The sequence below is a fragment of the Macaca mulatta genome, chromosome 20 (assembly GCF_049350105.2).
Source record: "Macaca mulatta isolate MMU2019108-1 chromosome 20, T2T-MMU8v2.0, whole genome shotgun sequence".
Taxonomy (NCBI): domain Eukaryota; kingdom Metazoa; phylum Chordata; class Mammalia; order Primates; family Cercopithecidae; genus Macaca; species Macaca mulatta.
The window spans coordinates 15021419-15035981 of NC_133425.1; positions in this window are offsets into that span (position 1 = coordinate 15021419).

The following is a 14563-nucleotide window of genomic DNA, read 5'->3' on the forward strand; positions in this document are numbered from 1 at the left end:
CCACTCAATGATATTGTTAAGGACCTAGGTTCTTTCCATCTTGCTACTCTGCCAGCCAAAGCATTAGTATTATCTTAAAACCAGTTTCCTTCAAGTTGTAAGAAAGCTGTTAGCTATAAACTTCTCTGTATATATCTCCCAGAAGGCAGCAACATTCTCCTCCAATTTGGTGATAGGTAGGGAGGTTTTTCCTTTAGATCGATTGGAAAGAACCAACAAAAACAAACACTACTGGAACTAATAAGCAATTATAGCAAAGTTGCAGAGCACAAGGTTAATATAGAAAAGTCCATTGATTTCCTATATACCAGCAATCAACAAATGGAATTTGAAACTAAAAACACAATACCATTTCCATTAGCACCCCCTCCAAAAATTAAATACTTAGATATAAATATAATAAAACATGTATAAGATCTATATAAATAAAACTACAAAACTAATGAAAGCAATACAAGAACTAAATAAATGGAGAGATATTCCATGTTCATGGATAGAAAGACTCAATCTTGTCAAATGTCAGTTCTTCCCGACTTGATCTATAGACTCAACACAATCTCAATCAAAATCCCAGAAAGTAATTTTGTGAATATTGACGTGAATTTTGTGAATTTTGTGAAACTGACTCTAAGGTTTATATAGAGAGGCCAAAAAAAGAAAAAAGAAAAAAAAAAAAACAATAAAAACCAGAATAGCTAACACAATATTGAAGAAGAAGAACAAAGTTGGAGAACACTGCCTGACTTCAAGACTTACTGTAAAGCTATAGTAATCAAAATAGTGTAGTACTGGTAAAAGAACAGACAAATAGATCAATGGAACACTACAGAGAGTCCAGAAATAGGCTTACATATTTAAACTGATATTTGACAAAGGAGTAAAGTCAACATAATGAAGAAAAGATACAGTTTTTGACAAATGTAACAACCTGACATCCATGTACAAACAAAGTTTAGATCCAGATCTTATACCCCTAAAAAAACTCAAAATGGATCATAGATTGAAATGCAAAATTCAAAACTGTAAGAGTACTAGAAAATAACATAAGAGAAATTCTAGATGACATTGGGTTTGACAATGACTTTTAGACACAACACCAAAGGCACAATTCATGAAAGAACCAATTCTTAAGTTGGACTTCACTAAAATTAAAAATTCCTTCTCTGTAAAAGACACTATCAATAGAATGAAAAGCCAACCCACTGACTGAGAAAAAAATACTTGCAAAAGACATGTCTGACACAGAATTATTGTTCAAAACATACAAAGATATCTTAATCTCAACAATAAGAAATAAAACAACCTAATAAAAAAAAAAATGGGTCAAAGACCTTAAGAGACACCTCATCAAAAAGACATCCATATGGGCTGGGCATGGTGGCTTACGCCTGTAATCCCAGCACTTCGGGAGGCCAAAGTGGGCAGGCAGATCATAAGGTCTGGAGGTTGAGACCAGCTTGGCTAACATGGTGAAACCCCGTCTCTACTAAAAATACAAAAATTAACTGGGTGTAGTGGTGCGTACCTATAATCTCAGTTACTCAAGAGGCTGAGGCAGGAGAATTGCTTGAACCCAGGAGGCAGAGGTTGCAGTGAGCCGAGATCACGCCACTGCACCCCAGCCTGAGTGACAGAGTGAGACTCTGTCTCAAAAAAAAAAAAAAAAAAAGACATCCATATGGAAAATAAGCATATGAAAGATGCTGGCCGAGCGCAGTGGCTCACACCTGTAATCCCAGCACTTTGGGAGGCTGAGGCAGGCGGATCATGAGGTCAAGAGATTGAGACCATCCTGGCTAACTCAGTGAAACCCCGTCTCTACTAAAAAGATAAATAAATAAGTACAAAATAATTAGCTGGGCATGGCGGCACATGCCTGTAGTCCCAGCTACTCAGGAGGCTGAGGCAGAAGAATTGCTTGAACCGGGAGGCAGAGGGTGCAGTGAGCTGAGATTGCACCACTGCACTCCAGCCTGGGCAACAGAGAAAGATTGCGTCTCCAAAAAAAAAAAAAGTGCTGCAGACCATGTCATCAGGAAAATTAAAGCAACAATAAAGTACTACTACTACTACATACCTATTAGAATGGTCCCAAATCGGGAACACTGACAATTCCAAATGCTGACAAGAATGCTGAGCAACCGGAACTCTCATTCATTCCTGGTGGGAATGCAAAATGATACAGACACTTTGGAAGAGAGTTTGGCAATTTCTCACAAAACTAAACATACTCTTACCATATGACCCAGTAATCCCACTCCTTGGTATTTACCCAAATGAGTTAAAAATTTGCATCCTAACAAAAATCTGCACACAGATGCTTATAGCAGCTTTATTCATAATTGCTAAAATGTGGCAATCATGTTCTTTAATAGGTGAATGAATAAATAAACTGTGGTACACCCAGTTGATGAAGTATTACTCAATGGTAAAAAGAAATGAGCTATCAAACCATAAAAAGACTTGGAGGAAACTTACACGCTAAAACTTTATTCATAATTGCTAAAACTTGTCAATCATGTTCTTTAATAGGTAAATGAATAAATAAACTGTAGTACATCCGGTTGATGGAATATTACTCAGCAGTAAAAAGAAATGAGCTATCAAAGCATAAAAAGACATGGAGGAAACTTGTATGCTAAAACTGTATTCATAATTCCTGAAACTTGGCAGTCATGTTCTTTATTAGGTGAATGAATAAATAAACTGTGGTATGTCCAGTTGATGGACTATTACTCAGTGCTAAAAAGAAATGAGTTATCACACCATAAAAAGACATGGAGGACATGTACATGCATATTTAAGTTAAAGAAGTGAAAGAAACCAAAATGAAAAGGCTACATACTTTGTGATTCTAACTATATGACATTCTGGGAGAGGCAAACTATGGAGACAATAAAATGATCACTGGTGGTCAGGGGCCAGGGGGAGGGAGGGATGAAGCACAGAGAACATTTAGGGCAGTGAATCTACTCTGTATGATACTCCAATGGTGGACACATATTTTTATGCATTTGTCCACGCCCATAGAACGTACAACATCAAGAGTGAATCTTAATATAAACTATGAACTTTGAGTGATAATGATGAGTCAGTGTAGGTTCATCAGCTATAACAAATGAACCACTCTGGTGGTTCCACTCTGGGGGATGTTGATAATGGGGAAAACTACGTATGGTGGTGGGGAGTATTTAGACATCTCTGTGTGTTCTGCTCAATTTTGCTGGGAGTCCATAACTGCTCCAAAAAATAAAGTCTAATAAAATAAAGGTTATTTAAAGAATAAAAAGATGAAAGTCAAGACGTGAAAACAGAGAGATGAGTAGAAGAATTATACCAGAAAGTCTAGGTTAGGGTATTTATCTAAGCTGAGCAAAACTTGCTCTGAGCATCCTGACAGTCAAGGTAAATAGAAAAATAAATAGATTTCTGTTATGAAAGGTATCTAAAGTGGCTCAGTGGGAAAGAATATTTTTTAAACTAATTTAAGTTTGTAGAATTAAAAGGCCAAAAATAAAAAGGGTGAATTTAGTACGGTCCTTGCCCTTACAAAGCTGCTTCCAAATATGGTTTAAAAGGAGGGATGTGCAAATGTTGCACAAGGCTACGAAGAAGGTGACAGGTCAGACAAGATGCCACAGATAAGGTGGCATTTGAGCTGAAGGCTGTCCACTAGAGTGGGGCAGTTAGAATGGGCATCTGTCAATTTGCTTGTCCAGAATTTGGGCAGCAGCATCTCAATTTTCCTTTATCAGTCCACCCTCCTCTTTTCCCAACTCTCAGTCTGCATGATTTAAGCTGTTCCCATTTCCTGGCGCTGCGATGATACCGTAACCAGGATCTGGCCAACCAGCACAACTCTTCCCTGGTCCAGGGATTGCTTCATACATGGACCAAAGGTAGTCCAATGACCCTCCAACTCCAAACCCTTGATAGAAGTTTCATTCCCCTGGGATTGCTAAGCAAGTAGAAGGGAAGACTGGAGCTTTTCTAAACCATCACATGGAGATAACTTGCCTAGAATAAAGACCACATGAGATGAGTGGCAGAGAGTAAGAAATGCAGCTCTGATGACACCATTTGTGCTCCTGGATCCAGCTGTTCCTGAAAGCAAATTATGAATCCCTTGAATTTATCTGTTACGTAACCAATAAATCATGTATATGCGCTTTTTTTTTAATTAAACCAACTTGAGGTGAGTTTCTGTCACTTGCAAACCAAAGAATTCTAACTAATAAGGGGATGATGGAGTGAATACAAGCTCAACTCATGCCTCCACAACCTGCAGGAATGGCAGACTGCAGACCAAGAATCTGCAAAACACTTGAGTTTAGGATGAAAGTAAATAAACCTAGAGAAGTAGCAAGAAAAGCAGGTCATGAAGTGCCCTGAGACAGTTCACATAGTTGAAATAGATGTATACGTATTTTAAATTCTGTGCTTCAAAATTCTCTGTGATCCAGCAAAATTAGTTCAAATAAGATGTTTATAACAGAAAACTATAACTTGTATCCTAGAATTTTCTACTCAGTAAGTTAAATAAATACGATTTTTCACCCCTGGTGGTGGTAGTGGTGGTGGTGGTTGTGGTAGTGGTGGTGGTGGTTTGCTTCTGATTTTTGCTCTCTGCTGTTGTTCTTAGGAAAATTCTCATCCAAAAGCCTCCAGGCTCCTAAGAAAGCACTGAGTGGGGAGTATGGCAAACTCAATGAAATCCTTTGTCTCTGAAGCTATGACAGATAAAAAAGAGACTGGCTCATGGGGAAGCCCAGTGCTTGTGGCACCTCCTCTTCTCTACAATGCAGATAAGACTCAAGAATCCCAGGCTAGTCGTGGGGTGATGTTGACTTGGGTGGAGACAGGATGTGGCTCTCATTTATTGAAATTATGCAAACCTGAGGTCTGACCTTCGAGAGAAACTGGACCCCTCAGTTAAAGAAGGTATCAGACATTAATCAATTAGAAGGAAAGAGAAGAAACCAAGGAGGGCTGAGCAGATGAGCGAAATCACACCACAGCCCGGGCAGGTGCCTCTCTGCTTCTGTAATCCCTCATCCTGGTCTTGGCGCAAACAGCAAAGTAGCCTGAGGCTAGAGAACAGGGTCTGTGTGAGCCTCAGTCCCACAGAAATCCGCATTGCAGTGCGCTAATACCAAAATGCATAAATAAATGGGATAAATAGCTGAAGCCAGCCAGGGTGGGCAAGCTTCTCTGTTCCTCCCCCAGCCTTCTCCCTCCTCTACCCTCTTAGTCCTGAGTGTCAGTCCTCTATCCCAGATTCAGGCAACATCCTTGGCAAACTCAATAATATTTACGTGTTTGGAATAAAATTACCACATTTTGTTAGCATAGATTGTAAAGCAAATATGGATGAGAGCAGTGGCTTTCTATTTGCACGGTGGTCCAAGGAGCCCTCTCTCCAGCCGACCCAGTTTCCAATGCAGGCATCAGAGTGCCACCTTGTGGTAAGGAAAAAAAAAATGGCCATCGCTTTCCAAGCTAGGATTTCAAAGTTCCTGCCTGTGCAGCTGCTATCAGGGAGGAGGTGAAGAGAAGCACGTACTTGGGCTCACGGTCCCTTTCTAAAGTGGAAGCATGTCTCAAAACATCCCACTGCACTTGCCTAACCTAGAGTCCCAGCAGCTGATCTTTCTTGAGCTCAGCTGCAGGAAAGGCGGGAGATCTTAGAAAATTCTTTCTATGCACTCAACAGAGCTGTCTTTGGTGACGATAGTCACTGATCTAACCCAGAAGGCCACAGTTCTTGGGGGACTGAAGGAAGAATCCAGGCACTAGAGACATTTTTGGTGGTGAAAATTGGGGGAGGGGTGCTCCTGGCATTTTGTAGGTAGAGGCCTGAGATGTGGTGAACATCCTTCCACTCCGAGGCCAGCACCCCCAGGACAAGGAATTATCCAGCCCCAGATGTCAAGTGTTGAGACTGAGAAGCCCAGCCCTCATCACTTTACATGCTCTTATCGCCTTTAATGTTCTCAACACTCCTACAAAATAGGAATTATAACTTCCATTCTACAGATGAGGAAACTGAGGCATCTAGCAGTTCCATAACTCACTCAAGATCACACAGCTGGCAAATGCAGATATGATTAAGACCCAGTTTGGCTCCAAAGCCTGAGTTTTTTAAACCTCCCCACTAGGATACTTCCAGCATCCTGGTGTTGGAGATGAGGACTAAGCTCTGATTTGTTTGTTTGTTTTTTGTTTTTGTTTTGTTTTGTTTTGAGATAGAGTCTCACTCTGTCGCCCAGGTTGGAGGGCAGTGGCGCAATCTCAGCTCACTGCAAGCTCCGCCTCCAAGGTTCACACCATTCTCCTGCCTCAGCCTCCCGAGTAGCTGGGACTACAGGTGCCCGCCACCACGCCCGGCTAATTGTTTGTATTTTTAGTAGAGACGGGGTTTCACTATGTTAGCCAGGATGGTCTCAATCTCCTGACCTCGTGATCCACCCGCCTTGGCCTCCCAAAGTGCTGGGATTACAAGCGTGAGCCACAGCGCCCGGCCTGATTTTTTTTATCTTGTCCAAATTCCTATCTAAGGGGTCTGGGGAGTCATGCCATACAAACCATAAATTCTCATCAGATGGGTTTTATTTAATCCTCTGTATCATGACTTACTTTCCACCCTGACTCTGGCATAACATTACGAGACAAGGAAGAAAATCAAAATATTTTACCCCCAAACATGTTTCTTTGCCATATCTTGAAATGGCCCTGCAAAGCTGTCCTTTGTAGGGGAAAATTTGCCTCTGTAAAGAATCTCTATTAATATAGCTAGATCTTTTTCTTCCAGGCCCTCCCAATTCTGAAGAGATTAACTGAGAGTTTAGCACTTCTTAAAGATCTGAATAGGAAACACTAGTCATCTGTTGTCTCTAAGGGCAGCCACAATGAGACTTCAAAAGAACCTTGTCTCCACAATCTTTTGTCTTCACCTGAACATTCCCTTTCCATCAATCCCAGGTAAACGTTTAAAGTTACCTATAGCCTGGAGGCCCCCAGGGCCTGAGTTGTGTCGCCTTTCTGAACCAAACCAATGTATTTCTTAAACGTATTTGATTGATGTCTCATGCCTCCCTAAAATGTATAAAACCAAAATGTACCCCAACCATCTTGGGCACATGTTGTCAGGACTCCTGAGGGTTGTATCACAGGCCATGGTCACTCACATTTGGCTCAGAATAAATCTCTTCAAATATTTTACAGAGTTTGACTCTTTTTGTCAACAGAGACGTAAGCCTGAACCCCACCTTAACAACATCAGTTAGCAAATACCAAATTACATGTATCCAACATAGAAAATACAGGGGAGAGAGAATTCCTACTCTAATTCTACCCCAATCAGTAGAGGAGACCTTAAAGTCTTCTGAAACAATGCCCCTCTGTAGCTCTTACCATATCAATGGGATCTGAAGGCTCTAGGACAGGGGTTGGTAAACCTAACAGGGGTTAGCCTGCAGGCCAGATCTGGCCCCCTGCTTGTTTTTATAAAGTTTTATTGGAACACAGTCATGGCTATTCATTTACATATTGTCTATGGCTGCTTTCGTGCTCCGGTGGCAGTATGAAGTAATGGCAACAGAGCCTGTGTGCCCTGTAAAGTGTTTACTATTTGATCCCTTACAGGAATTGTATGCCAATTTCTGCTGTAGGCTAAATAGGTTTGAGACACCTATTGCCAACATTTGCTATTATTTATGTCCCTGGATGAGAGGGTTTTCCCCATGTCTAACCGCGCATCCCTCTACCCCTTGGAACATCCTCAACACAAATAAATCTAGGCTAGAGATCAGGAAATCTGGTTCAGCCTGAATTATCTGTGTTCTGACCTTTCTGCCTGCAAATAACACTGTCGGTCCACCCGTAAATCATGGGCTGTGGACCATGGGAATGCCATGAACCATTCTAACACACCATTTCCAGACTTCCTTCTACGTGCCTGGTGTGTCCCAAACAGATGACATCATAGACACCAATGCTATTAATAGTAAGTGTTTCCTTTTTATAAAAAAAAGTGAACGGCTTGTCAAGCAATTTGCTAATGAAGTATAATCTTATTTCATCCTCACAACAAACAGAGTGAGTATTATCGTCCCCACTTTACAAATGGAGACCATGCCTTGAAGATTACCCAGGCCAAAATTGGGAAAGCGGCCTGCCTCTGTCAAACAAAACTTTTGTCTTCACCAGTCTGGTTGGCCCATAAAGTATAATCATGCTCAACAAATATATTAAGCAAGCCAGGCCCAAGTGTTAACATAGATACGTAAAGCACAAGCTCTGTCCTCACAGAGCTCAACTACGTAAGAGAGACTGATTGTGAGCAGATAATGATAGAGCAATACCATTAAGTGCTCACATACAGGCAAGCCTCATAGTCTAAGAGTAGAGAGAAGGGGCATCTAACCCAGCATGGGGCTTCCATGAGTAAAGGGCATCTCAAATCATTCTTGAAGTATACACAGGCAGAGGCCGTGATGTTAGTCTTAGGTATCAACTGGATTGGACTGAAGGATGCCTAGAGAGCTGGTATTGTTTCTGGGTATGCCTGTGAGGGTGTTGCCAGAGGAGATTGACATTTGAGTCAGCAGACTGGGAGAGGAAGACCCACCCTCAACGTAGGTGGGCTCCATCCGATTGGCTGCCATCATGGCTAGAAAAAAGCAGCAGAGTAAGGTGAGATAAGCTGACTTATTGAGTCTTCCGGCTTCCATCTTTCTCCCATGCTGGATGCTTCCTCCTGTTCCTCTTGCCCTTGGACATCAGACTCCAGGTTCTTTGGCCTGTGGACTGTTGGACTTACACCAGTGGTTTGCCCAAGTCTCCCAGGCCTTCAGCCACAGACTGAAAGCTGCACTGTCAGCTTCCCTGCTTTTGAGGCTTTTGGACTTGGACTGAGCCACTACTGGCTTCTTTCTTCCCCAGCCTGCAGACAGCCCATCGTAGGACTTCGCCTTGTGATTGTAGGAGCCAATTCTCCCTAATAAACTAATAAACTGCCTGTCATATATACACAGATACTATTAGGTCTGTCCCTCTGGAGAATCCTAATACAGAGGGCACAGCCTGAGAAAGGACAGAGTGGCAATGAAGAGTACATATGAGCAAGTCTAGACCCCTCAGATCAAATCAACAAATAAATCACCACCCCACCACCCCCATCAGGCATCTCAAACTCATGGTCCCTAGGCTGACTCCAACCTACAGACATATTTTGTCTGATCTACCCAGTAGTGACCATAGTATATTTTTTTTACTTAAAATTGTTGCCAAGAGTTCTGCATTTGCAATTTTCTCATAGAAATCTGGATTTTCAGCCTCTCTTTAAAAATCCTAAGACCTGCAATTATTGAGCCCAGGTTTCCCTGGACCGAGCACTGGCTCAGATGAATAATGACTGTGCACTTTAGTTTCCTCATGCCAAAGCATGCCTTGTCCTTTATCCCCACACTTGTGCCACACAAGTTTTCTCTTATGTTCAGGCATCCTCATTCACTGACGTATGTACGTCACCTCCGAAGGCATTTGAGTATTCAGCCCCTGGTCTACTTCATAAAATCTAAGCTTGTGGGCATGGAGTTTCATTCACTGGCCTCTGTTTATCTTTTCCAGGTTTTTCCCCTACGGCTGCTCTCTCTCTCTCTCTCTCTCTCTCTCTCTCTCTCTCTCACACACACACACACACACACACACACACACACACACACGCAACTACCACAAACTTTCTGAACTCCCCTGAGCTCACCATTTTCTTCCTCACCTCCTTGACTTCACAAGTGTTGTTGCATCTGCCTGGAATCTTCCTTCCTGTCCTAGTTTACCTGGAAAACTCCTATTCATCTTTAAAGATCTAGTTAAAATGTGGACTCCTCTCCAACATCTTCCCTGAACCCTACCCATCCTCAATAGACATCTCTCCTCTGGGGTTTCATAGCTGGTAACACCTTACATCTTCCTCCATAACTGCAGGAAGCAAAGAGTAGCACCCAGGAGCCCCGTGGAGACTGTCAGGGCAGCCAGCTGAGAGGGGACGAGGTCTTTGGCCAGGTTGGAAAGCAGGGAGAAGTGCTCAGATTCTAAGACATTTCGAAGGTAGAGCAAACAGGATTTGCTAATTGATCTTCGTCTTTCTTTGCTATTTTAAAGAAGAGAATGGACCTTAAAATAATAAACAAGCTCCAACGTGCTGAATTCTTTCTGTCCTTGCTCTTTGGAAGCGTATTGAAATATTCCCACCCTACCTTCTACTTCCAACCAGTGCACTCTCTCCAGGGTTCAGTTTCATGGCTGTTGCCCCTGTGTCCCTGTAATTCTTCCAATAAACCACAAATAAAAAGTCTATTTTTACATAGAGTGTGTGTATTATACATGTGTGTATATATATACATACATATATAATTACATTTAAGAATGATTATAAACCTACATGGAAAGATCTCCAATACATATTATTAACTGAGAAAAGGGAAATATATAATAGTATGTGGTCATTTTTATGGGGGAGAAAAAGCTATTAGACATTTATATTATGTTTGTACATGCAGAGATTATCCCTGGAAGAATAAAAACAGAACCTCCAGGGAAGGAAACTACATAGATGAGCGTCAGAGGCAAGACAGAGGCTTACTTTCCAGAGCATGTTCTAAGAATCTTGTGCCATGCATGTATCTATTACCTATATAGAATAATAAATTTTGCCCAAGCACGGTGGCACACGCCTATAATCCCAGCACTGTGGGAGGTCAAGGCAGGTGGATCATCTGAGGTCAGGAATTCAAGACCAGCCTGGCCAACACATTGAAACCTTGTCTCTACTAAAAATACAAAATTAGCTGGGCGTGGTGGTGCATGCCTGTAATCCCAGCTATTCAAGAGGCTGAAGCAGAAGAATCACTTGAACCCCGGAGGTGGAGGTTGCAGTGAGTCCAGGTTGCACCACTGTACTCCAGCCTGGGCAATAGGAGTGAAACTCTGTCTTAAAATAATAATAATAATAATAATAATAATAAATTTTTATAAAAGAATAACCCCACAGATATTCCAGCCGTGATTTAATGTGTTTGAGATAGTGTTTGTAGATGAACAGTACTCTATGGTAGTAGTTGTAGGAACCATAGAGATTTTTTTACGTTAATTATTTTAAAAATATTGTATTATGAGTGATTTTGAACACAAACAGAAGTAGGTAGGATAGTATAAGTCAAGGATTGGCAAATTCTTTCTGTAAGGGGCCAGATACTAAATATTTTAGGCTTTGTGGGCCAGATGGTTTCTGTTGCAACAATTCCACTCTATTGTTGTGCGAAAAAACCAGCCAGAGAAAATACACAAACAAATAGGCATGGCTGTATTCTGATACAACTTTATTTATGAAAACAGGCAGTGGGCTAGATCTGGCCATTCAGCCATGGTTTGCTGAGCTCTGATATAAATGAGTCTCTACGTACCCAGGATGTATTCTGATACAACTTTATCAGTGGGCTAGATCTGGCCATTCAGCCACGGTTTGCTGACCTCTGATATAAATGAGTCTCTACGTACCCAGACCCCAGCCCCAACTACCGTCAACTCAAGGCCAATGCTTCCCATCAACAACCCCCCAAATAACCTGGAAGAAAATTTCAGACATCATATCATTTATTTATTTATTTATTTTTAAGACGGAGTCTTGCTCTGTCGCCCAGACTGGAGTGCAGTGGCATGATCTTGGCTCACTGCAACCTCTGCCTCCTCAGTTCAAGCTATTCTTCTGCCTCAACCTCCCAAGTAACTGGTATTACAGGCGTGCACCACCACACCTGGCTAATTTCTTGTATTTCTGGTAGAGACGGGGTTTCAACATGTTGGCCAGGCTGGTCTGGAACTCCTGACCTCAAATGATCCACCCATCTCAGCCTCCCAAAGTGCTGGCATTATAGGCGTGAGCCACTGCGCCCAGCCTCATTTTATCTTCAGTGTTTTCAAATAAGGATTCATCTTTCAACATCACATATAAAAAGTCAAGAAGAATGCCTTAATATTATCAAAATTCAGCCCCTTTTAAAATTTCTGATTGTCCTATAAATGTAATACATTATCATTATTAGCAATTGTTTGTTGAGTCAGATACAAGTAAGGTCCGCACAATGCTCTTAAGTCTCTTCTATATATTTTTACGTTGATTCTACTTGTATGTCTTTTAGCTGTAAACTGGCCATTCCTAAAGAGTTTAAGTCCAACACATAATGCAAGATACTCTATATTACCTCCGAAGTATTCTAATTTCAATCTGAGCAATTGCCACCAACTGGATAATAATTCCAAAATTATGGAATTGTGACCTCAACAGCAAGTCATCCGTTAACAACTGATTGAACAAATCAAATATCCTCATGCGAAGGTATCAATAACTTCTCTTCCATATATTCGAGCCTTCAGTCATTATGAAAGAAAAATTCATTTGCTTTGTGTCAGTCACCTCACTTCCAGGAATTTGTCCAATAAAATATTCAGAGATAAGACCAAGATCGCTGTGATGAAGGATTTTATGGCCGAATTATTTACAAGGGTACAATATTAAAAACAACCAGAACATCCAACCATAAGGAAATGATAGTGTTAATTACAATGCCGGTTCATTTACCTAGTAAAATATTAGATAATGATTAAAAATCATGTATTTATGAGAACACATGGACACAGGGAGGGGAACAACATACACTAGGGCCTGCTGAGGGAGGGCAGAGGCAGGGGAAAGCATTAAGAAAAAGAGCTTATGCATGCTGGGCTTAATACCTAGAAGATGGGTTGACAGGTGCAGCAAACCACCGTGGCACACGTTTACCTGGGTAACAAACCTGCACATCCTGCACATGTACCCTGGAACTTAAAAAATAAAATACATAAAAATAAAAATTATGCTTTTTAATATTCCTATTTTTAAGTCAATGTTCTTGACAAATTTTTTAATGAATAAAACAAAATCTAACACTGCATACAAATATGACCACATAACTACCTGAATGGAAAAGCAGGCCAGGCGCGGTGGCTCACGCCTGTAATACCAGCGCTTTGAGGGGCTGAGGCGGGTGGATCACTTGTAGTCAGGAGTTCAAGACCAGCCTGGCCAACAGGCTGTAGCCCGGTGCATAGAGCGGCACCTGACACATTGTAGTCACTCCATAGATATCTTTTTTTTTTTTTTTTAAGAGACAAGGTCCTGCTCTGTTGTCTCAGCTGGAGTAGCGTGGTGCAATCATAGCTCTCTGCAGCCTTGAATTCCTGGGCTCGAGTGATTCTCCTGCCTCAGCCACCCAAGTAGCTGGGGTTCCAGGCTCACACCATCACTCCCAGGTAATTTTTTAAATTTTTTTATAGAGATGGAGGTCTCACCTTGTTGCCAAGGCTGGTCTTAAACTCCTGGCCTCAAGCAATCCTTCTGCCTTGGCTTCCCAAAGCACTGGGGTTATAGGCACGAACCACCATGTCCTGCCTTCAATAGATATCTTTAATAAATTTGAGAATAATATATTAAGTGGGAAAAAAGTTACAATATAATACAAATAATACAGTCGTGCGTGTATGTGTGTGTGTGTGTGTGTGTGTACATGGAATAGCATGTGTGTGTGTGTACATAACAAAAGTTGGCCCTGGCTGCCTCCACATGGTAGAATAATGTGTGAATGAGTGGCTTTATTTTCTCTCATTGTTTATCTATATTTCTTAAATCAACTGTAACAAACAGGCACTACTTTCATACCAGAGTCCATGGTAAGTTGTTCCTTAGGATGTTTCTGTAAGAGAATCTGAATTTGTTACTCTGGCCAGACAGACACAAAAAGATTTATAGAGAAGAACCACTTAGCCTCTTCCCTGAAGTGCTAGGTGGGCAGGTTTCAGGCTCACAGGCGCCCAATATCCTCTGGGGGAAATAATGGGACCCTTGTGGACTGGCAGGTAGGCTTTGCCCCTTCTGATATCCTTGACCTGGCAAGGATATTAGAAGGACGTGGGGAGGATATGGGCAAATTTGTCAAGAGGACCAGAAGCATTTTGGGAAGAGAGAAATGAAGAGCAATCCCTCCTCTGGTGATGATAATGATAATGGTGGTGGTGATGCTAGCACCTCCCGGATGCACTGGGATTGTGAGTTTTGAGAAGCAGACACCAAGGCTAGGAAGGAATCATTTCACCATGAGGACGGCTGAACCAGTGGCAGAGCCTCAACACCAGGCCCCAGGGTTAAGTGAAGAAAGGCTGGTTAGACCAGCACTGGAAACCATCGCTGAACAGAAAGCAGAGGTTACAGTGGCGGTGGGGGCCCACATGGCAGGCAGGCAGGATGCTCAGCAGTGAACAAAAGCTGTTCCAAGCCTCCGGGTGAGCTAGTTTCCAAATCATTAATTCTCTCTTTGCCTGTATTTGAAAGTCAAAGTATCCCCTTTGATCAGAGCTTAAAGTCTTACCCTGGGGTTCACCTTCGCGTATAATCTTCAGAGAGGTTGGAGCTCTGAAGAGGGAGGATATTGGACTCGTTGTTAACATAAGTACAAGGGGTGGTCAGTTA